Raw genomic sequence first — 22,624 nt, forward strand, 5'->3', positions numbered from 1 at the left:
TGAATGCAAGACCAATGTGTTTAACTCGGCTTGGTAGAAATCGCATCTCTGCCCACTGAGACAGTTCTTGGTAGCTATTTTCATATCACTATCTGAAAAAATTCTCATTCCAGATAAGTGTTCCTTCAATTTTGGAAAAAAGAAATAGTCACTGGGTGCTGATTCCAGACTTTCCCACTTTTGTAGCTATGTTTGAGTTTGGTGAGCAGTATGGGCTGGTCATTGTCATACAGGAGGATGACACCTTCACTCAAATATGCCAGAGCACTTGCATCAGATGGCTTCGTAACCTTGTCAAAGTGGCACAATAATGATTGGCAGTAATAGTATGGCTAAACTGCATATACTAGATAAGGAATAACTGCTCGCACCTCCAAGCGAGACTTCGTTTCTAAATGTATATACAGTCAAAAGTCGTTAATCCGGACTCGTCGGGACTTCGGCGATTCCGGATTATCGATTTTTCTGGATTATAGATCATCAGTTTAAATCTGGTAAGATGGCATGCAGAAATTACAAAATTAAAAATATGAAACCGTAATTTATGAAATAAAGAACAATTATGATCTAAAGGGTATCAAAATTTACAAAAAGAAAAAGCTTAATATTTATTTGTTTACTTTATTAAACATTTCTTTCAATGTAAGTTGCTTCATTTCATGTGATAATACTTTCTCTTTAATTCTATTAAAAAGACATAATTTCTTGTTTAGTTACAAAGTTCTGCTGTTCAAGTCCTATAATTGCTGTGTTGAGAATACCGACTAATTTGTCAATCGAAATGTTTTCGTTTTCAATAACCTCTGGGTCACTTTCTTCACTATCGGAAGCGAATTATAATGAGGAGGAACTTGATTTAAATCATATCAAAGGCGGAGTACATCGAAATGAAATACTACACTTAGTTGGAATTATAAACCAAATAAAATAAAATCATCTGCCCTGAAGATAAGGATAGTGCTGACAGATCAACTTCCAATCAGTGGTGTGAAATTGATAAACAGATTTCGGATTTCAAAACATACTTTCGCTTTGTAGATACAAATTACATATTAGTAAATATATATCGGAAATTCTATTTGACATAATCTTTCTAATCTATCATAATCTAATAATGACGTTTCTGCCCCCCCCCCATCTGCCGCAGAGCAGCGTGAAATTGATAAACAGATTTCGGATTTCAAAACATACTTTCGCTTTGTAGTAAATATATATCGGAAATTCTATTTGACATAATCGAAAGTTCAAGCTTACTTTTATAAAATTGCTCTAACAGTCTGCAAAAAATAATAAGCCGGATCCATTTCGAAGATTAAGGAACAATGCAATCTGCAACATTAACTGAATTAGATAACTTTAGCTTAGCGTATAACTCCGTTACACATTAAACATGCATGCGCACAAACATATTCGCAGCCGTAAGGGTCTTACGCGCTCTCGTAAACGCCTGTGCGCATGCGTGAACGCGACGCATGCGCAGAAAGTTTGTAGCTTTGAGGTCCGGATTATGGGTGTCCGAATTAACGACTTTTGACTGTATTCTGAACCATTTCTGTCTCTCTGACATGTCTACAAACTTACTCTATGTACCCACACAACTGCTGTTAGACAACTAGTGCCGTCTGTCTACGCTCTGGGGATAAAGTATTATCTCCACAATAATTACTTTTCAAATGCTGATGTTTGTAACTTTGTTTTGATTCATGTTTGTACACTACTTTTCCTACGGACTATGAACATGTTCATTCTTATGATAGTAGCGAGTTCATATATGAATTGCCATTATTACATGATGACACTTTCTTCTCGCCAGCAATAGACAGAAGATGATCATAATTTTTAACCTTTGGATGTCAAAAACTCCGTAAACTTGAGATGATGTTCAATGGAATAATTAAGCTTATAAAAAAAGTCTATGGCTAAAGAGAACATCATGCAGTATTGCGATAAATGCTTGATCATAATTGGTGATTATGCAGAAACGTTGTTTTCGTAATACAGTTTCGTGTTAATAAAACAAAATAAAAATAAAAACTATCATACATGTCTTCATAAGTTATTTCTTTCTTCCAAGTGCAACTAATCTTTTGACTTATCTTCATTATCTAAAAGCTGAGTAATTCAAACCTACTTTTAGTTAGATACTTACAATGTCCGCCAAAAACATTGTGGACAAAAAAAAAAAAAAAAAAAAACTTGGCTCAAGTTCTTTACACTAATGAGTTATGAGCATAAATACTGATTTCTTTGAACTTTTATCTGGAGAGAACTGCACATCTGTTTAAAACTGTTAATCAAAGACTTATTTTATGAAGATGGTTTGTTTGAGGAATCATGATAAATGGCCGTAACTGTCTTTGTATTTTCAATGAAAATGAAGTGGCTGCTAGTTACAGGTGTTGTACAGAATGATGGAAATACCCTGAAAAAGTAAGTATTACATTCTTGATATGATGTGGAATCAATTTTTAATTAAGATGCATTAATGATGTGGAGTTATGGTGGATGCACACTGATTCTGTAGATAGAGGAGTAATACGTTACTCCGTACTTTTTCAAAAGTTATTCCAGATGGCAGAGAGATGATAGAGGATCATAAAAGCATCACAGTGTGTTTTCTAGCATAGACTGCGGTGGTTCTGTTTAGTGATTGTGGAGATCAAAGGAGATGTGTAACATTATCCTTATATTCCTCAGAACGTGTTTAGAAATTATTTCTATGAACTAAGGATTTATCATCTAGGAAGTTGCAGTCTTCTGCAAGAAATGACATCATCCTACACAAAATAGCCACATAATCTCTACTAATCGTCCTTTCTTAATGTGATATAGCGGGCAAACCATTAAAGAACCTCCATCATACTGTACTTACTTTAGAACATACTTTTACTTACTTTATAACTTTAGAACATAATTTTACTTACTTTACTTTAGAAAGTTCACAACCATATATTGTTCTTCATATTGTTACGAAATGTACAGGTAAGGTGAGATAGCTTCTCCACAAAGCAGTTTTAGGGCTTCCATAAAATGGCAAGATAAGGCAAAGTTGCCACATTTGGCAAGAAATCGCCCATTTGGCGACAAAATTGCCGATATGCCATAAGCAGATGGAGAACCTTCTGGAACGAATTCCTACTGGTTTAGCCCAGAATGTTCTCGAACACCAGCCAAAAGCTATATAAACCCTGCTGGTATGCGAAGAGTTAGTTAGTATCGAGTTGGTGTCTCGTTTAGCGAGTCAATCCCTGCGAAGTCAATCGAGTTGACAGCCGGGCAGCGAGTGCTGAGTGGGTCGTCGAGTGCACCGAAAGAGTCTCGTAGTGTATTAGTGTATCGCGGTTAGTGAATCGTCAAGAGAGCGTTTTGAACTCCAGGAACAATTAAACCGAAGAGTCGGGAGCTGTGCTCATCGAGTCGTCGTCGAGTGCATTGTGAGTTGTAGCGTGGAGAGTCTCAAGAGTACGTGAAGTTCCGAGAACGACCGAGCAGAGTCAGGAGCTGTACTCTGGTGCTTAGCAGTGAAGCTGTCTCCACCGTGATAGCCTGAAGGCTGTGTCGCTGATTGTTCCAGCGTATTTACAGTAGACCTTCGATGACTGTAAAGTGACTTTGGTGCTGTCCTGATTAATATTGCTAAATAAAGTGTGTTTCGATACTGCATCAAGTGTCGTTATTCACTCCAAATCCACACGAACCCCGTATGAACGTGAAGGAAGAAAATAACGTAACAACTGGTGTCAGAAAATAAAAATGCAACAACATGTAGTCCTGCCATGAGCTGGGAAATTGTGTAAGGATTGATTCCTCGGAGCCCATTACATCAAAGATCAGCTTTACACATTTTTGTCCGTAGCACAACTGCTATGAATGGAATCCTATTCTCCATTCATCAGTGAAACAGGATGTTTAGCAAAAGCAGCTATGCACAAGCATTTTGCTTTTGGAGTTATTGTGCTATTTGGGTGAATGCTAGAGCAGTAAATACCTAAGTTCAACAGCCATGTTTATCTGAGTAGTCATTTTGTATTTTGTTTTCTCTATTGTTCTAATCATATTGATCTAAACATATAACTAGATCGGATCTATGATCTATTTTCTTGTGGCCAGTGCCAAGGGATGCACTCGTTGTTATTTAAACTTTGAGCCGCCGATAGGTGCGATGTAAATTTGTTTAATAAGGCCTAAATTTGCTGGAGAATTCCCAGGGGGAGCTACCATTAACATCTTGAGAGGACTTTCGGCTTGAGAGTATTTTAAGTGCCTTCATGTTGCATAGACACTATACACTTACAAACATCCATGCTGTCTTTGAGATTCAAACAGCAGCCCAAGGTTAAAGCAGTTTACTTCTGTACCAGCATGCTAAGAGCGCAGTGCTCATTCTCTTTGAGGTAATAGTTTTTGTTTATTGTTTTGCTGTCTTGATCAGGCTCACCAGCAGCTGTGCGGTAAAGTTGTTGAATACTGGTAACTTGATCTGGGTTTGTTTCCAGGCAAATGGGCTGGTTGAATGCGTAACATGGATATGAGTCAGTTTTGCTTAAAAATTCATGCATGAAGGCATCCCTCCACTTAGGCAGATAGCCCTCGCATGCTTTGCCATAATCAAATAAACTAAACCAAGCCTGTCTCCATCACAGCAGTTCATTTCCATATTTGTACCTCTCAGATGCTGTTTAGCATGGATGTTGTGTTTTTATTCTGTTTCCAGTATATTTTCATAGGTAAATATGCAAATGAAATAATAAAAAAGTCTGAAAATTCAATTTATGGAAATATTTTGTCTACTACCGGTAATTTTTAGAAATACAAAAATCTCTGGAGATATAAGATGAACTGATAAGTTTCTCTTGCTACTTTTAAATGTGAATTTCTATAGGTTTAATTTTAATTTAACAAGGCATCCCTTGCCAGGACTGGCAGTCGATTATTGTTGAACATGATTAGAACATATTTTACATGTAAGAAAACATGTCTACTGAGAAGCTAGATAAATTAAAGCAAAAACGCAATATTGCATGCGTCTGTTACTAAAACATTGGATAAGTCTGAAAGTGAATTGGTGAAAATGGAAGAAGTAACATCCGATAATTTAGAAGAATTCGTTACAATTTTGACAGGTAAATTTGATTCACTCCAATCTGCTGATGAAGAGTTAGAGTTGTTGGATTTAAATGAACTAAAAACCGAAATGACAGCAGCTGAAGAACATACTGATAAAGTAATTGTTGGGAAATTTCACACCAATAAAAAAATTCATTAGTTAAGTAAAAATGTGTTGTATCATAATACGCATAGTGGAAATAATAATATAGTTCTACCAAATACGAATTCAAAACAAATAGAACTTATGCGTGCTAAACTACCAAAAACGAGTATTTCTAAATTCTACAGTAGTATTAACAGATGGTTAACATTTTGGAGCAGTTTTGAATCCTCAGTTTTCCTCATTCTAGATAAAGTAGATAAATTTAATTATACAAAGGCATATTTGGGTGGTTCAGCTTTAAATACTGTAGAAAGATTTTCTCTATTGGCTTCTGCATATGCAAATCCTGAGTTACTGATTCATACCCATGCGAGTAATATTTTTAATGTAAAACAGTTAAAATGTTCATCTGACATTTGCGCTTTCAGAAAATTTTGTGATAGTTTCAATTTAATTGAAAAGTCTTGGTTTATCTACAGAACTACTGCTTTATGCACTACTATTTTAAAGGCCTTGCCGCAGGATATTCTAATCGAAGTGAATAAAAGCAAAAATGAAATTGTTTGTTCTGATGTTAATGAAGTAATGAAAAAGATTTCCAAAGTTTTGAACTTGCACGAGCGAACAATAATGATGACGTATTCTGCTGAAATTTTAAGAAAACTTACTCTAAACTTGATCACATTTGATTTCATCAGTCTCTTTTCTTCTTTTTCATTTTCATTTTTAAAATCATTATAATTATGTAAATACTGTAAGAGATTTTCTATTTCGGTATGCCTTTTTTTCCGTGTGATTTTTCAGTGTAATATATAATTCTTCAGATAGTGATGTGTGCTGTTCTTTCAGTGACTGGAACATAAAATTTATTGTTGCATTAGCTGTTAATAAATTAGAATCTCTCCCACATAATGACTCCACAGCCAGTTTTATTAGAAGTAAAGCTGATGATACAGTTCTGCATATTAAGTCAAATTCACTATCAGGAAAATTTATTTGCAGGTTTAAGTCGATTATTGCTTTTTGGATTGGATTTTTCAGTTAAAAAAAATCATTCCATCATTAGGAGTAAGCTGTTCCAATGTGTTTTAGAATCTAATATTAATATATGTTCTGTGTTATTTTCAGTTAGTATGTATTTTTGAATAAGGCATTTTTTGTAGGGGGACATTTAAATATCTTAACAATTTTTCGAACTTTCTTAATTATAGGAAGCAATTCTTGATGAGCTAATGTTTCATCCGTAGCAATATCTTCTTCAACAATTATATTGTCATTATCTTCATTGTCAGTATTACTCTCAACCTCTTTTCAAAGTCGGAATCGGAAGTTTCTATATTCACAATATTTGGGTTCTTCTGTTCTTTAGTTTTTGGGTATAATACTTCTATTACCCCTAATTGAATTCCATGAACATAGCACAATTGCTGATTTGCATCAATTAACCGTTGCTCCATCAGTCGTTATGGACACTTATCTTCTTTCAGGGATAATCTATGTTTCCCTAATTTAGATTTAAATGCTTCTACACATTTTTCAGCTGGCATACTTCTTGAGTCAGGTGTAAGTCTTATATTCCAAAAATTTTTTTCTTGAATAAATATTTATATTTAAATAGCATCTATTTCTTACACTTGTCCAACCTCTGGCGTATAGTGATTTTTTTATTTCAGTAGAAGTGCAAAACACTCGAAATGGCAAACCATCGAATGCTGTCATTTTACGTATAATTCCATCCAAATTATCTTTTTTTTTTTTTTTTTTTGTTTCAAAATAACCTAAAATCCCTGATCGCGTGGGCTCAGAAACTGTGCTTAAATTTGTATCTTCATCACAATTAGATTCTTTCTTCTTGAACAAATTTGTATCATGTTTTGTTTTTAAATGTGTATGGAGTCCGCTTGTACTTGCTCCATTCACTTTAATAACTCTTGAAAATTTTTTACATTGTGCCACCATGTTCTTTTCATCATATAAATAATGAAACTAAACCAAAGTATTATGAACATATTTTTTATGTTCTTTAAAGTTATTCTAATTCATTAGTATGGGTTTATTAATTATGAGTATATAATAAATCTGAAAAATATTTTGAACCCTAAAGTATGATATGCAAATACAATGTGAATTACAAACTCATTAACTTAAAAAAATATCGAAATTTTTCGAAATATTACGCACTTTCTTCGCAACTACAACCTTGTTTTTACAGATTCGAATATCAGACTACGAATCTTGCCCATGTGCAGTATCGCTTTGAGCTGTAATAGGACAGAACAGTTTTGACCCACCTGCTTGGAGGATTCACATATTGTATCACTTCTGTAGACTGTACGATGTAACTTTGTATTCACAGTCTCCATTAGGGAGACATAAAAACAAGAACATGTACTATTTCTGTCTTGGTGACCACTGAACATATAGTGGAGACGATTTAAAAAATTTCTAGTGAATACCGAAAAAACGGTATTTAACCTTGTGAACACCGGTATTGAAAAACTGTACAAATGGCTCAAAATACCGGTATTGCAAACCCTAGTTTGAAGTGATGGATCAAACAAAAATTTATACCTCCATTCCAAAAATTGGCGATTCTCAAACAATTGGCATCTTTGTAAATGATATAGCCATGAACGGAAAAGCTTGTTTATTTATAAGACATTCTAATGAAATTCATTTACTCGGTGGAGTAGATTTATGCAGAAAACTGCTCACTGGGAATAAAGGAACCTTTCTAAAGGATTGGTAGTTGTTTACACACTTTTTGGATTGGACAGTTATGGGAAAATCTGATAAGCAAAGTGAGAATAGCTCGTTCTTAATGTTATCTCTTCATAGAAATAACACAAAAAGATCAGATCTGTGAAATTTTGATACATTAGGGATCAAAGATGTAAATGACAAAAGTACTAAAATAGAAATTCAAGAACTTGCATTGAAACATTTTAAATGTACTGTAAGTAGAAATAACTCTAAAAGATATGAAATTTACTTGCCCTGGTTGGACGACCATCGTCCTTTATCTAGTAACAAAGATTTAGCCTACTGAAGACTCAAAAAGACTTTAAAGTCCTTTAATGCTGCAAATAAATTGAAAATTATCAAAATGAATTTTATGAATGGGAAAAGGAAGGTATCTTAGAACGCATTAATCCAAACCAAGATGAAACTAATGTAAAAAGTCGTTTCAACAGTATTTGCCACACAAAGCAGTTTTAAAGCAAGACCAGTTTTCGATGGCTCTGCGAAAACTAGAAAAAGTGTATCATTGAATGAATGCTTAGAAAAGGCGCCGAATTTAATCGAGATCATACCGTCTATTCTTAATAGTTTTAGATAGGGCAATAGGAGTTATTGTTGATATCTGCAAAACGTGTTTACAGATAGCTTTACATAAATGTGACAGACATTATTTACATTTAATCTGCTGGAAAGGAGGTAATCCTGATAATGTAATTATGTGTAGACATTGCAGAGTAGTTTTCGGCATTAATTGCAGTCCCTTTCTTCTTGCTGCAGTCTTAAACCATGTTTTGGACCATGTTGAAAAACCTTTTGCTCAGAAAATTGAAGATTCCAATGACACTGCGGGGGAAAAAGGGGGGACAGTTCTATATCTCTCGTTCTGCTGAGCCGATTGACGAAATTCAACTTGCGTTTTTCATGTCTCGAAAGCGCGACTTAGGTAATGTATTAGATTTAAAGCATTGTTCTAATTTAGGTATTTTGACACAAAATCGCACCTTTTCTGAAATAACATGCCAATTTTTTTCTGTATTTCCATTCTACAACGAAACTGCCAAGTTTTATAACAATCGCACAAATAGTTTTTAAAAAAATTAGCTTTCTAAATTTTAGTTCCTCAATGTTAATTGAATTTGATATATATTTATCAATCTCTCTTTTTTTTTCTTATTAAACTTATATGATTCTTCCTTTCACATTTCGCAATTTAGGTTCATTCCAAATAAAATTCCCATATTTTATGCTTTATTTTTAAAATTTGTATTTAAAAATAATTTTTAATAAATCTTTCGAAAAAAATTTTGAAACATGGTCTATAAAATTTTTACCATCATCTTAAAAGTAAATGTATTTCTAAGCATACCTGCAAAAAGTTAGTATTTTTTATTCAAAGTGTCTGAAGATATGCGCGAATTTATATGTTGGCTAGTTTTGAAATTAGGCATATTTGTTGAAAGCAATAATAACATCAAATGTGGTTTAGGCACTTTGTTAAATCTATTTTATGTGATAGTAGGAACGATGTGATTTTTTCCCGCTCATGCACAATGTAAAAAAGGGAAAGGAAAATAGGCTGCCATATATTAACACGTTCGCCAAGTGAATTATGCTTGGCGCAAACTGAAAAAATGCGCCGAGATAAAGTTTTGAATTTCTCCGTAAATTTCGCACCAAATTTTACAAAATTAATATTTAGGCATAATTTGCGTCAAAGAATCGGAATATGGAAAAATTATTGGCATGTCATTTTAGAAAAAGTCCGATTTTATGTAAAAATACCTATATTAGAACAATGCTATGTATAAATCTAATATATATTCTAAGTTGCGCTTTCGAGACATGAAAAACGGAATTTGAATTTCGTCAATCGGCCCAGTAGAACGAAAAATGTAAGAGCTTTCCCTTTCCCCCCCCGGCAGAGTATGTGGACAATTCTGTTAGTAGTGTATTATCAGTTAGTGAACTAGAAATGTTTTAGAACGGAGTTTAAGAAGATACTCAGTGCAGCTTGTGTGGATTTACGTGGTTAGAAAGGCAATCATATTCCCGAAATAAAGGAATACTCGAATTAAGACTTATCTATTGTAAAAGATTTACTTGGTTAGATGTCTTACTCGGGATATTTTGTCTGATTGGAGTCTTACTTGAGTACTGTATAAGAATGTAAGCAAAAATAATTATACGAAATTGCAATAGATATTTTTACTTTTCGTTCCTTAATCAACAGAAATAAAACCAATTTTTTAAATGTGGTGTTTTCATTATTTTGTACAACGCTTGATAGATAACGTCTCGCACATACAAGTAAGAAGTTTTAAAGGAGCGCTCGAGGGCTATCTGCCTAAGAGGAGAAGTGCCTTCCTGGAGGATTTCCTAAGGGAATCCTCCAGGAACATTACACATTACATTACTCGTCTACACGTTACACATGGGGAAAAATACGAAAACGCCTATGCAGCCAGTGCGTTCGCGGAATTCGAACCTCAGACCGAACTCCCAGTGTTGACTTTACCACTCGGCCGCCGGTGGGTGGAAGTTTTAAAGAAATTTGTAGCTGTTGAGTTCGTTCGAACTGTTGACATTATTAAAGTGAGCGATTCTATCTGATCGATGAATGATTTGAAAATGAAGAATATTATTCGATTGGATTTGTATTGTATACTTTATTATTCATTTATATTTAAGATGTCGTAATACGCTGAAAATGAAGCACACCTAATCGTTTCTCTGGTATTTGCAAGCCCTTTGATTAATTGAGTTGAGTAAATCTTATGTGATTTAATTCACAGTGTAGCTAAATGCATGCATGCTAGTTCGTGACAGTTGTTGCTGTTGAGAATAATGGCGATACCTTGATTTGCCTTAAAATTCTTCTTTAAAATTTCAATTGCAACTCTGCAGGAATAATAGTAAATAGAGTATATAATACCTCTATTAAAATTTATGTAAAAATAGACTTATCCTTTTCACCAATCACGAGTAAGGTTGATTTGTCTGAATTATTATTTAATTTTGTGTGTATAATGTCTAATGACGAACGAAGATTGCAAATGTCCGTTGATGACCTTTAAGTAATAAACAATAATTTAACAAAAGAGGGAAATTTTTTAAAAGCTCGAAGCTCTTAGTAAAAGGTGATTTGATTTGTAAACACGACTTCCTGTATTTTTTCTTTCGTCTCATTTAGCTAGCAGTGCCCTTTTCCCCCTCTCCTTACCCCCTAAATTGTTCTGCATGTATGTTTTTATTAAATTTCACATTCGGAAATTCCTTTTCTATTCGAATTAATTTCTTCGAATTGGGATCATTTACGACCGTTTATTGTTAAATTTCTCCCCGTCGATGCTGAACAAGCTGTTATTAAATGAGTCATAATCTGTCGAATTAACGTTATCAAATTCGATAAACAGCTATTATTATTATTTTTTCTATTGTTCTTGCATATGTGCATTCCGCGCCTCCCCCTTCTCTGCCGCCAAGGTTTTAAACATGGCGTTGTGTTCTTGTTTGCCGCCGTATGCTTAATTTGATTGCTTAAAATTCGATTTCGCTTTTTAAACTAGACTAAACAGAGATTTTGTAAAATGGTTTATTCAATAAGAGTGCCTTCTTTTCTCCTTGCCCGCTCATCTCCATTGTCGCTGGGAGGAAGTCACTTATTTCATTAGGTTTTTTTGCATTTTTGATTTTCCACGTTTCTATTTAATAAGAGATCTGATCTTTACCTCTGGCTTATGAGGTTGTATTGCAGATTTTCCTCCTTTCCCATCCCTCTCGTTGTGCCAGGGAAAGCAAGTGTTTTTTAACGCACTGTTTTTTGTAGTGTCTTAAACGAATAAGTTGAGCAGTTTTGCTTCATCCTAGTCGAATTCCCCCCACAATCTTGCCTTTTTTTTTGGGGGGGAGGAGAGGAACTTAAGTATCCGTCTAGGTCGAATGGTCGCTAACAGGAATGTTTCATAATTTGCTTTGAACCATGCATTTATCAGAGAATATTTTGGAGTGATTTCGACTGTTTTATTAGACTATATCGCTTTGCGTTTAAAGCGTCTTCAATAGCAGTAGTTTTATAGATATTTTAATTTTTATATTATTTTAATTTATTCGTAGACTTAAGCACGTAAGCGTCCCTATCAATGAATGCGTCGCTTTCTCCATTGCATCATTCATCAGTGGCCGTGTGAATAAAACCTCCAATCAACGGTAGTTCGGTCAGAGCTTCTTGGCGAGTGGGTTGATTGCTTAAGTGTTTTATTGTTTTTCTTCATGTGTAACATAATTTCGATCGAGTTTCCGTTAAAAAGTCTTTCTCGGAGGATCCGTTTTCTTAGGCAGATAGCTCACATGCTTGTTCTTTATCATAATCCAATAAATAAACACACAAATCCTATCTATCCATTATGTCTTTTCCTATCATGTAGCATTATATTATTTAAAAACGCATATTTTTCTTCCGTGCAATAGCTCACCAGCGGCCGAACGGTGAAATTACTAAACACTGGCAGTTCGATCCATGGGAAATTTCGTAGTTTTCCCCGTGTGTAACGTAGATACGAGCTAGTTTCTCTTATAAAGTCCTCCACGAAGGCATTCCTCATAGGCAGATAGCCCTAGTATGCTTTGCCGTAATCTCAATAAACCAATAAACCAAACCATGTGTAATGTGAACACGAGCCAGTTTCCCTTAGAAAGTCCTCCTCTGCGAAGGAGCCTTCATCTGTTTTGCCATATTCAAATAACCTAGCTTAACCCAACCCATCATTCTTAAACTCTCTGTGTTTTCGAATGTGTAGGAGAATGATGTTTAGGTTATTCAAACGATCATTTAATTAATTGAACTCAACACTTGTTTGGATAAATGTCTTCGAAGATTCTTTGACAATTTCGGAAATATTGGGTATAGTGAATATATTTCTTCTGTATTTTCCGAACGTCTTTGCTTTAATCCATCATTTCATTCTTGGATTTATTAACTGTTTTGTAACACTAATTCTGAATTTAGATGTCCTAGAATGCCTTTCTTGTTCTAGATTTGTTATTTTTCTAGTCATCGGGCGTGGACAAAAACGTGAACTTATCATTTTTAGTTATGTCATTTAAAAGGAAAACTCATGTGCTTTTAATTTATGATTAGTTAACTCCCCATTGAAAACGATGACGAGGAAAATGTGCTAAATGTAAATTGTAATGTGGAAAAATCAACAGTTAGGGATATTTGTTACGCGTATTCCTTCCCCTCTCGTGGGTCTCGAGTCGTAGCTAGGGTTTTCAGCGCCCAGGGACAACTGAAGATTTCGCGCCCCCTACTGCTTGCCAAGGATGGAAAACATTTAATTCTAAAATGTCGTAACATCAGTTTGGCGCCCCTTGGATTCTGCGCCCGGGGACAGATGCCCCCTCTAGCTATGCCCCTGCGTGGGTCATGTTGCCGCAAATTGTAATGTCGTGTCAAAATAAAATACGTAGAATAAAATACAAAAAATAAACTTTCATTTTATTAAAATAAATATTGCAAGAATAAGCATTTATTTAAAATTTTCATCCTCTTCCTTCTCTCCCTCTCTCTTCTTTTCTTTTGTAACTATAAAGATTGATTACCTGAAACAATTTTCGAGCCCTTTGATTTCACTGAATTACTATAAGTGCTTTCCTAGTGCTTTCAGTTAATTTTTTATCAGCATTTATTTAGCTCACGCATTTTGTTTGTCGTTATAGTCAAAAGTTTGTCATCGATTGTTAAACTACCGTATTTTCTCTTAAATAAGATGCTGTCATATATATTACGCATCTTGATTTTGGACCCCAAAATTGAAAAAAATAAAGAATTATTTGGTTGACGGTCTTGGTTTTTATTAATATGTTAGACTACAGTTTAGTAGGGGGGGGGGAATTACATAAAATGTTTAAAACCAATGAATACAGTGTACAACTCGTCATCACTATCAAATCTTCCATCCATTTGCTGGACCTCATGTGTACGCCCGAAAGTACACAATGATGACGATGATGATGTCTCCACCCGGTGATGTGGACGTAATTGCTTAATTAAGCTAAGGTACTCCGTAAGCCAGCGGAGGCTATTGTGTCCGAAAGTACATCACAAGAGCCTAAGGTACAGTTTCTCCAAATGCATTATATCAGTTCATCTTTATTGTAGATAGTCTTGTTCTAAAAGGATATACTTTTGTGGTTCCAATCTTTAGATTAAAAAGGACTTGGTATACACTCGGCGGAAGCTCTTTTGTTAGGGACTACAAACGGTATCATTTGGAACCTTCGCACCACTTCGTTTGTTTACGGATGAGGGAGGAAGACATTTTTGTGACTTTGAAATGGAGTTTCGGACGTTCACCTGTTTATCCTGTTTAAAGAAACAGTTGAATGAAGGCCTCGGTATTCTAATAAGGGCTAACATGCACGGACGTATGCGACGTGGACAGTCTTTCACCCTTTGTTTCGTTCGCCGCAACTCCACCTTTGGCGCCGGCGCCACCGTTTATAATACTTCTTATCTAACCATTTCTTTAACCCCTCGTCCTTCAGCTACACTTCTCCCTTATTTATTTCAATTTTATTTCAAGATGTGGAGATTATTGTAATGTTTTTCAAAGCTACTTCCTAACCATAGGCCTTGGTCTTTGGTTTGTTGTATAGGACACACCCAGTTTTTAGAAATGAAATTTTTAAAGGAAAAGTACGTCTTATACACCGGAAAATACGGTGCTTCTTGATATGTTATCGAGCTCAAATTTTGTACACAATGCTTGTGGATGACAATGCAATAAAGTGAAACGATGTTTTCAAAATTCTATTTAGATTTTTTTAAATATATAATGTAATGAATTTTTTGTACATATATTTGTTTAAGGAACAAACTGTAAATCTCAGAAATTTAATGTTTATAAAATTGAATAGAAAGCGAGGGGAGGAACAAAAAACATTTAAAAATAATATTTGTATGAAATTTTCAACACAATTCCTAATTTTTTACCTAATTTTCAAAAATCGCTTGCTTTGTTTCGACTATTTGACTTCAATGACTTTAAAATTTGAACATTTAGAAGTGTATCAGCTGCAAAAATTTGAAATCTTCATAGATTATAAAACAAATGCTTCAGCCTCTTTCAAAATACGAATGATAAAAAGATTTAATTAGACTATTTTCTACATTTTTGTAAAACTATGCTATAAAACGATACAGAAGCAGGCGTTTCGGTTCTTCAGTTTCAAGTTTGTGATGTCATGACGTCATGTAATTTTTCTTGCTTTGCTGTTTCAAAAACAGCAGGATTTGATTAGCGTTCAAAATTATTTACCCTGAAATCTACTGCCTTATTTAAATTTTTTTCCATTTCATAAGTTTATACACATTTTCTTAATATTTCATTTTAAAAATTGATTTTCTTAATTTTATTATGGTACGTAACATTATATTATTTTATGAGTCTTTAAAATTCTAACATCCAAAAGTATGTCTGTATAAAGACTTGGAATTTTCAAATGTTATAAAACATTTTCTCCTTCTAATTTATTAATTATTTTATAAATTTTAAATAAAATCTTTTTTTATAATTTTTTTTGTATTTCAAAATTTAAAAAAAAATTAAAAAAATTTATTTCATTTTATTCCCGTAATATTTTTTAAATAAAGAAATATAGGTCCTTATAAACCAAATAACAAATTAGGTATTTATATTGTTGGGATTATTAGGCTTTCTTTCGAAGCGAGAAACATAAAAAAGCTGCTGCTGCCATGTCTGCATTCAAACCACGAATCTTCCAATGCTATAATCAGTTACTTTAAAATAGAAATTTCAATTTCATTTCTCCTTCATATTTGCGTAGTAACCATGGAAACGACTGGTGCAGCAGATTGTCGAGTCCTCAAATTCTCTAAATTTCGTTAATCTCCTGGTGTTCGTTGATGAGGACACACGTTACGTTCGTCAATGAGCGGATCGACTTTGAATGCCCATTTTAAAGTAACAGACTTCAGCTGAATGAACTCACTATTTCCAACGTAAACAGAGCCCTCGGGAAAATGCAAGAATTCCTCACCTACTCCTCCGCTAAATACGAGTAGGAAGAATTTCGAAAAATGATTCAATGAAATTCGGAAGGGGACGGGTTATTACTCATTGTATTTTATTCTGAATCTGTTTTAAAGCCTGTTAGGTTTTGTATTGTGGGGAACGTGAAAAATCAACAATGCCCTATGCTATATTTTCATCCTTACTAGCCCAGTTGCACAACCCTGACAAACAGCCGACCGCGTCCAGAGATGATTCCAAATAACCTAGTCGCGCCTCTCACGGCTGATGCAATACGACTTGTAGGACAGATGGTGATGTAGGAATTATATTAATATTTCTTTTTTATTTATGAAGCAGAAAAATAAACCACTTTATTGACGAGTTCAAAAGTAATTAGACGAAATTAACATGCTTTTCAGTGCATGAAATATTTGCGTTTAGATCAGATAAAATTAAAAAAATAAATAAAAAAATAATAATGAAAGTAAGTAAAATTTAATAAAAAATGTTTGCGCCTAACTTGAATTAAGCCTAACTTGCGATTTTTATTGCTCGTTTTTTCAATGGTTATGTCACTGCAACAAAAACTATATACTTAGCTTGCGAACTAGATATTTTAAAACACGATATTTTCGCAGTGAAAAGTGACGATATTTCTATTCCATGGACTTTTTCTGTCATTTATCGTATGCAGGAATATATTCTAATTGAATGAAAAAGAGGTCTCGAACTATTTTTTTTTAGATATTCATCACTAATGTTAAAGTAATAGCTTTGTCTGTCTTTTTTTCCCTCCCCCCCTTTCCGTGTTTATCCCTTTTGCTCTTCCGGAGCATCAGAAAGATTGGAACGAAAGAGACTGTCCCCTTCCCCCCGAAAAACGGGGGAATAGGAGGAAAGAAACCCAGTTGTCTTAGCGAATACAGCTTCTGTGCATACGTGACATGTGTAACGGATGACCCTTTTCTCCTTATGTCATAGCAGCCACGTCCAAATGCAGTGTAGCATTTTGTTGTGTCGACGTTGCCGGAACCCTTTAGGAAAATATATTTCAAGATTACTCTGGCAATCTCGCTAGCAGTCGGGATTGCATGTACCCTTAAGTGCTGAGGCCAGTTCTTGACATTTACAGATCAACGCGTATTTCGTAGATACTTCTGAGATTTTTTTCTTTTGGTCTCCTTTTGCTACACCCACCCACTCTTTAGAGGATTTTCCTTCTTTTTATCGGTGGCAGTATCGTTTGCTTCAAAGGAAAATGAGAACAAGAAAGGGGTCGCATATTCATTTCTACCTCTAAGTTTCTTACCAACTTCTTAATTTGCGGTCAAGTATAGAATAAAATTTTTCTGCTGAGCACGTCTTGTGCCTGTTATTGTGGCATGAATAAAAACTGTAATTGTAAAAATTTTCCTTTTGTGTCTCATATATTTACTTTTCCATTAACTGTAGCTTTTTGACGTATTCTTTCTCCCTTAAATTATTAGAAATTTGGAAGTGGTTTATATTTATTGAAAATCATACTCATCAGTACGATCAACTTTGTAAATTTTTGTTGCGATTTTTTTTTAATAAGAAAAATTCTTTTTACAAAGAAATGAATCATTTAAGATTTTTCAGTAACGGCATTAAAATGCACGAAAACGAATAAATTTTCGAGAAGCATACTGTTTCGAATATATGATTTTTCACACTTCAAAATGCTTTCTTGAAAAACATACCAAATCGATCAGTGCCCGTGTGGATAAATAAACACTGGCAATTTAAATCATATCCCGTCCAACAGGCTGCCTGCACTGCGTTTCTGAATGTGAAACGAGCCAATTTCACTCAGAAAGTCTCCCGCGAAGGAACTCTTTCTTGTAAGCAGATAGTTTCGATGTGCTTTATCGTAAGTAAAGAGTTCAGTCCTGAAAAATACTTTCGTCGAATATGTGCGGCCGGACATTTAAAAAATTATATTAAGACAATTTATAACTTAGGTACTTTTCCGTTTCGCCGGCGCAAATCTCGCCAAGCAGACTTTATTGGCGACAACATACAGTATACGCATAAAAAATTTTAGTTCTAAGAATTCTTTTTTTTTTTTTTTTTTTTTAAAGGCATAAACATTTTAATATCGCTTAAAACTTTATTAAAAGCCAATAAATAAAGACAATAAATTTGTAAAAAGACATTAATTTAAGAATTTACTATGCTTTCATGGTTCAACATCCTAATTCGCCGGTTCATATCACGTGACTCCAAGCGATCTCATCCAGTACCTCCTATAAACGAAGCCACGGCACGCCGCACACTACGTCACTAAAGTCGTCCTTATGTACAGAAAGCATGGTTGCCACATGAAACCACTTATTGCTGTTATTCCTTTAAGAGGAGAGAAAATGAAAAGTAGTTTTTATTTCCTTGCATAAGGCTTACTATATCGTTTGGTTTTAAATATATATATATGTGTGTGTGTGTGTGCAAATATATATATTCCGATTTGATTTCATCGACTGCATTTTCTAATTTCAAATACCTAACCTTAATTTCCATATATATTTTTACGCTTAAAATAATAACAGTATAGTAAAGAAATTAATTCAACATACTTCAGATTAGTAGTAATAAATATATACTGAATATCTGGCTGATGCTGGTTTGCTTTCTGAAGAATATATATTTTATTAAATATTTTCTTCCTTAACAAAGAGGATAATGCATAATTAAGCAAGTTTACAGTTGATTAACACTAAAAATCCTTAAATTAATTTTAATCAATTTTTAACGGCATTTTCTGTTTCTCATAAATACAAATTTACACATAATTGTTTAGTCATTTTCCGCTTTTTTTTTTTTTTTCACTTCAGTGTGGGACTGAATTTCTTAACAGATGAGAAACCTGGAGAATGATTTGAAAAATACTATTTTTTAGCATCTATCAATATTTATTCATTGGTAGTTTTAAAATACGGTAGCAAAACATTTCATATATTTAGGCATTTTAAATTAGATCATTATTTGAGAATACATAACTGCATCTTCCCCAATAATAAAAAAAAGAAAAATTGTAAAAATTCAACAAACTTGACACTTGCTAGGAATTCAAAATTCTTATGTTTCATTCTTATTGTTAAATGTTTGTAACATCCCTTTTGTCTAATTATGTACATATAATTTTTTTTTTTTTTTTTTTTGTAACTTGTAAATTTTTGTTCCTGAAAGCATTTCATTGTAACTTATTTGAGAATTCTTTAGCAAATGATAAATATGAAGTTTATATATGTACTTACTGGAATTTTTATCAGGGTAATCAGTAGGAACTTTTAAAACATCTAAATAGATCAAATGTCCTCAATTCTTAGAATTGAAAGAATAACAAGTTTTATGTATTTTCCTATTATAAATGAAAATAAATATAGCCTGATTGTTAAGATGTAAAGTAAGATTTAAAATTTTCAAAATAATTCAGATTTTTATTAAAGGAAAGCAACACAATTAGGATTCAAAACATATAAAAAGGATTTTATTTATTTATTTTTTTGGCCTGAATTTTTTGTACTAGTAAATTTATAACTGGAAGTAACAGGAAATGGCATTGCATACTACAGTGGGAAAAAGGGTGGGATGACTATTTATTTATGTAACTTGATGCTACTTATTTTTTATTACAGTTAAGTCTCTTTAATATCAAAATAGTTTAGTATAACTGCATGAAGCCTTACAGCTGGGAAGGATTAAAAATATTTTTTTACTCAATTTATTTTTGATAAGTTTTCCCCTGTATATGTACAACCACATCATTAGAAATTTTAATTCCAAAGTATTTCATTTTAGTTTTGACAGAATCTAGCATGTATTACAATGAAATATTGTATAAGAATACAGTGAATTTCCTCCATAAAAATGCATGAATATCTATAAAAATAACTCATATGAAATTGTAGGTAAAAACAAATTATATTTATTTTCTTCTTACAGTGTAAAATTAATGTAATAAACATGTCTGCTTCAATTAAAATAATACTAAAAAATTGCAAGATACTGATTTCAAAATCTAAACAATAATAATATTAATTGGCAAAGTATTTTATCTTCAAAAATCAATATTTCTCTAGTTTACAATAAATACACCTATTTTGCACAAAATGATATTATATAAGAGACTTAACAACTTTAGCACTTTACTGTCATAATTAGTTAACTATTACAAATGCTTTTTGTGTGTGTGTGTGTGTGTGCATGCATTTTGAAAGAGTTGGTAAAGATTTCACAACACAAATAGAAAAAGCACTATTTTTTTATTTAACATACTATCCACATTCTGCAAAAAATATTCATTTAAATAAAATGAATTACAAGTTAAGTCTGAAGATAATAAGAAACAATAGATTAGTGTCACTATCTTATTTTATAAAGTTTACTAACTTATAAACATAGTATATGTCATTTCTGCTGTATGCATAAATTATTTTTTTAATGTTTTCAATTTCCGTTGCTTATTTAAATTGTTACTTAAAAGATTATCATTCAACTTTTTGCAGTAATTATTTAGAAAAATATTCGTTGATGCTTGTATGATGTTTTTCAAAATAATTTGAGGGTCATGACGTTTAGGACAGTCATTCAACTCTAAAAAAAAATTTTCATGAAGTAAATTTAGAGTAATTTTACACACTGTAACTCGTGGATTTGCCGAAAATAAAAATTTTTGCTCATATTCATCTGAAATAAGTTTCTTAACAACAATAAAATTGTATATAACAGCATGTAAAATATCAGGATGAGGATACATAAGACCTCTATCAAAAACCTTAATCCATGAATGAATATTTTCATCGTTTTCTAAAGCTAACTCCTTATCAATAGTAATATTGGATTTACATACATCACATTTTAACTTTTTTAGCATACTATAACAGCAATATCCAGCTATATAAGTCAAAATAGGTACATCCAATTTTATGTCGTGTATATCACTATCTTCAACTGTTATTTCATCTATGAATGTTTGTACATCAGTGTCATCAAAAGTTTGTTCTTCGATGTCTTTAAAATCAGATACATGAAGAGGAATATTTCCAAATTTTGAAGAATTTATTAGGGTTGGTAATGTACTCTGAAGTCTTAATTTACCCTCTATTTCATAAACCTGTCTGATAGAAATATTATGGTGAGCTCCAGCCAGTTGCCTGTACTTACCAAATCTAGCCTCTAACATATCTGTTTGTATTTTTCCAAGTAAAAGGTATTTAAAACCCAACTCATTTATACAATACCTTGATATCTCAATTAAAGCATACGTTGTATGGTATACTGCAAAGTGAGTTTCTTTGGTTAGGCAACCAGAGGTTAAATTCAAATTTTTCCAACTATCTAGCCAATTCAAAAAGTTATTCATAAAAACATATTTTTCATCATTTTCTGCCACAGTGAAAGGTGTTTCAAATACATTATTTTTATGAACCCCTTTAAAAATAGATTTCACATTTACAATTGACCACCATGTGTTTATTATTTTAATAAAGTTTCCAGTTTCTTGGGAATTTATTATTTCTTTCTGCTGCCCAAAAGAAAATAATGCTTCAACAACATTATCATTAAAAATCTGCAATGCAAGCTTTACACTTTGTTTTTCTAAGTTAGTTGGATATAGAGCTTTTATTGTCAGACCATAAGCATACTTTAATAACTTACCAGTTTCAGATTCATGTAATTTTTTAATACAAGAAAAAGATGCAGTTTCAATATGTGAAGCATCATCAAAACTTGGGAAAAACATACTCTGATTATTATTTTTTTGATTTATCCAGTTATTTCTAATGCATTTTAAAATATGCACTGTATCAATAATAAAAAACATTGGCCTAGATTTGTCAACAGGGTTTTGATAAACAATACTAACTTTAGGTGGTTCTGAAAACAGACATAGCCTTTTTATTAATCGAATTATTGTCAGTGACAATAGCAATAATTTTAAACCCAATATTTTCTAATCCCACAACAATTTTTTTAATATAAATATACAAATTATCTGCACTAAGTGTTTTCACTGGCAAAATATGTACAACATCCTTATAAACAGATAATAGGCTGTGAATCATGAAAACATATGCACTAGACGCAGCATTTTTGCAATTATATGCCATTCCACACAAATTACCACCTTTATAATCAAATGCTTGATTTAGATGAATTTCATCAATCATTAAAATAACAAGCAGATCTTTTACTGATAGCTCTTGAAATTTAAATTTTATGTAGCTTAGGAACTTTTGGTTGTATTGTTCATTTATTGGATATATATTAAAATCTGAAAAAATTTTCTGAATGGTCCGTGAATGAGGCATAATAATATTTTCTGAATTTCGAATAAAATTATATGCATATGGTGAAATTGTGTGAAGTAAAGTGGAAAATATTAGAAAGTCTGCAGAATATCTATATTGCTGTTTTTCTGAATTCAAGTTCGATAGTTGCTCAAGGAGAAAATTTATTTCATTGTTTTTATGTGGAATTTTCTCTTTTAAAATTGTCATTAATTCATTTACAATTTGTAAATAATTTTGAATACTGTCTTCAGATGAATCATTTGAGGCAAATAGGTCTAATTTCTCTAAAATACTTAAAATATCTTTAAGGTTGTTAATTT

The 22,624-nt window shown here is 32.8% G+C and overlaps 1 protein-coding gene across 2 annotated transcripts in view; it reads left to right on the plus strand.

Annotated features, from left to right (window-relative positions):
- The window catches only part of ATP6AP2 (ATPase H(+)-transporting accessory protein 2), an 83,446-nt gene that overhangs the window by 39,637 nt on the left and 21,185 nt on the right, over positions 1-22,624 (plus strand). The window lies entirely within an intron of this gene.

The sequence above is a fragment of the Stegodyphus dumicola genome, chromosome 4, assembly GCF_044657685.1.
Source record: "Stegodyphus dumicola isolate Sdum_Otavi_A_Nest chromosome 4, ASM4465768v1".
Classification (NCBI taxonomy): domain Eukaryota; kingdom Metazoa; phylum Arthropoda; class Arachnida; order Araneae; family Eresidae; genus Stegodyphus; species Stegodyphus dumicola.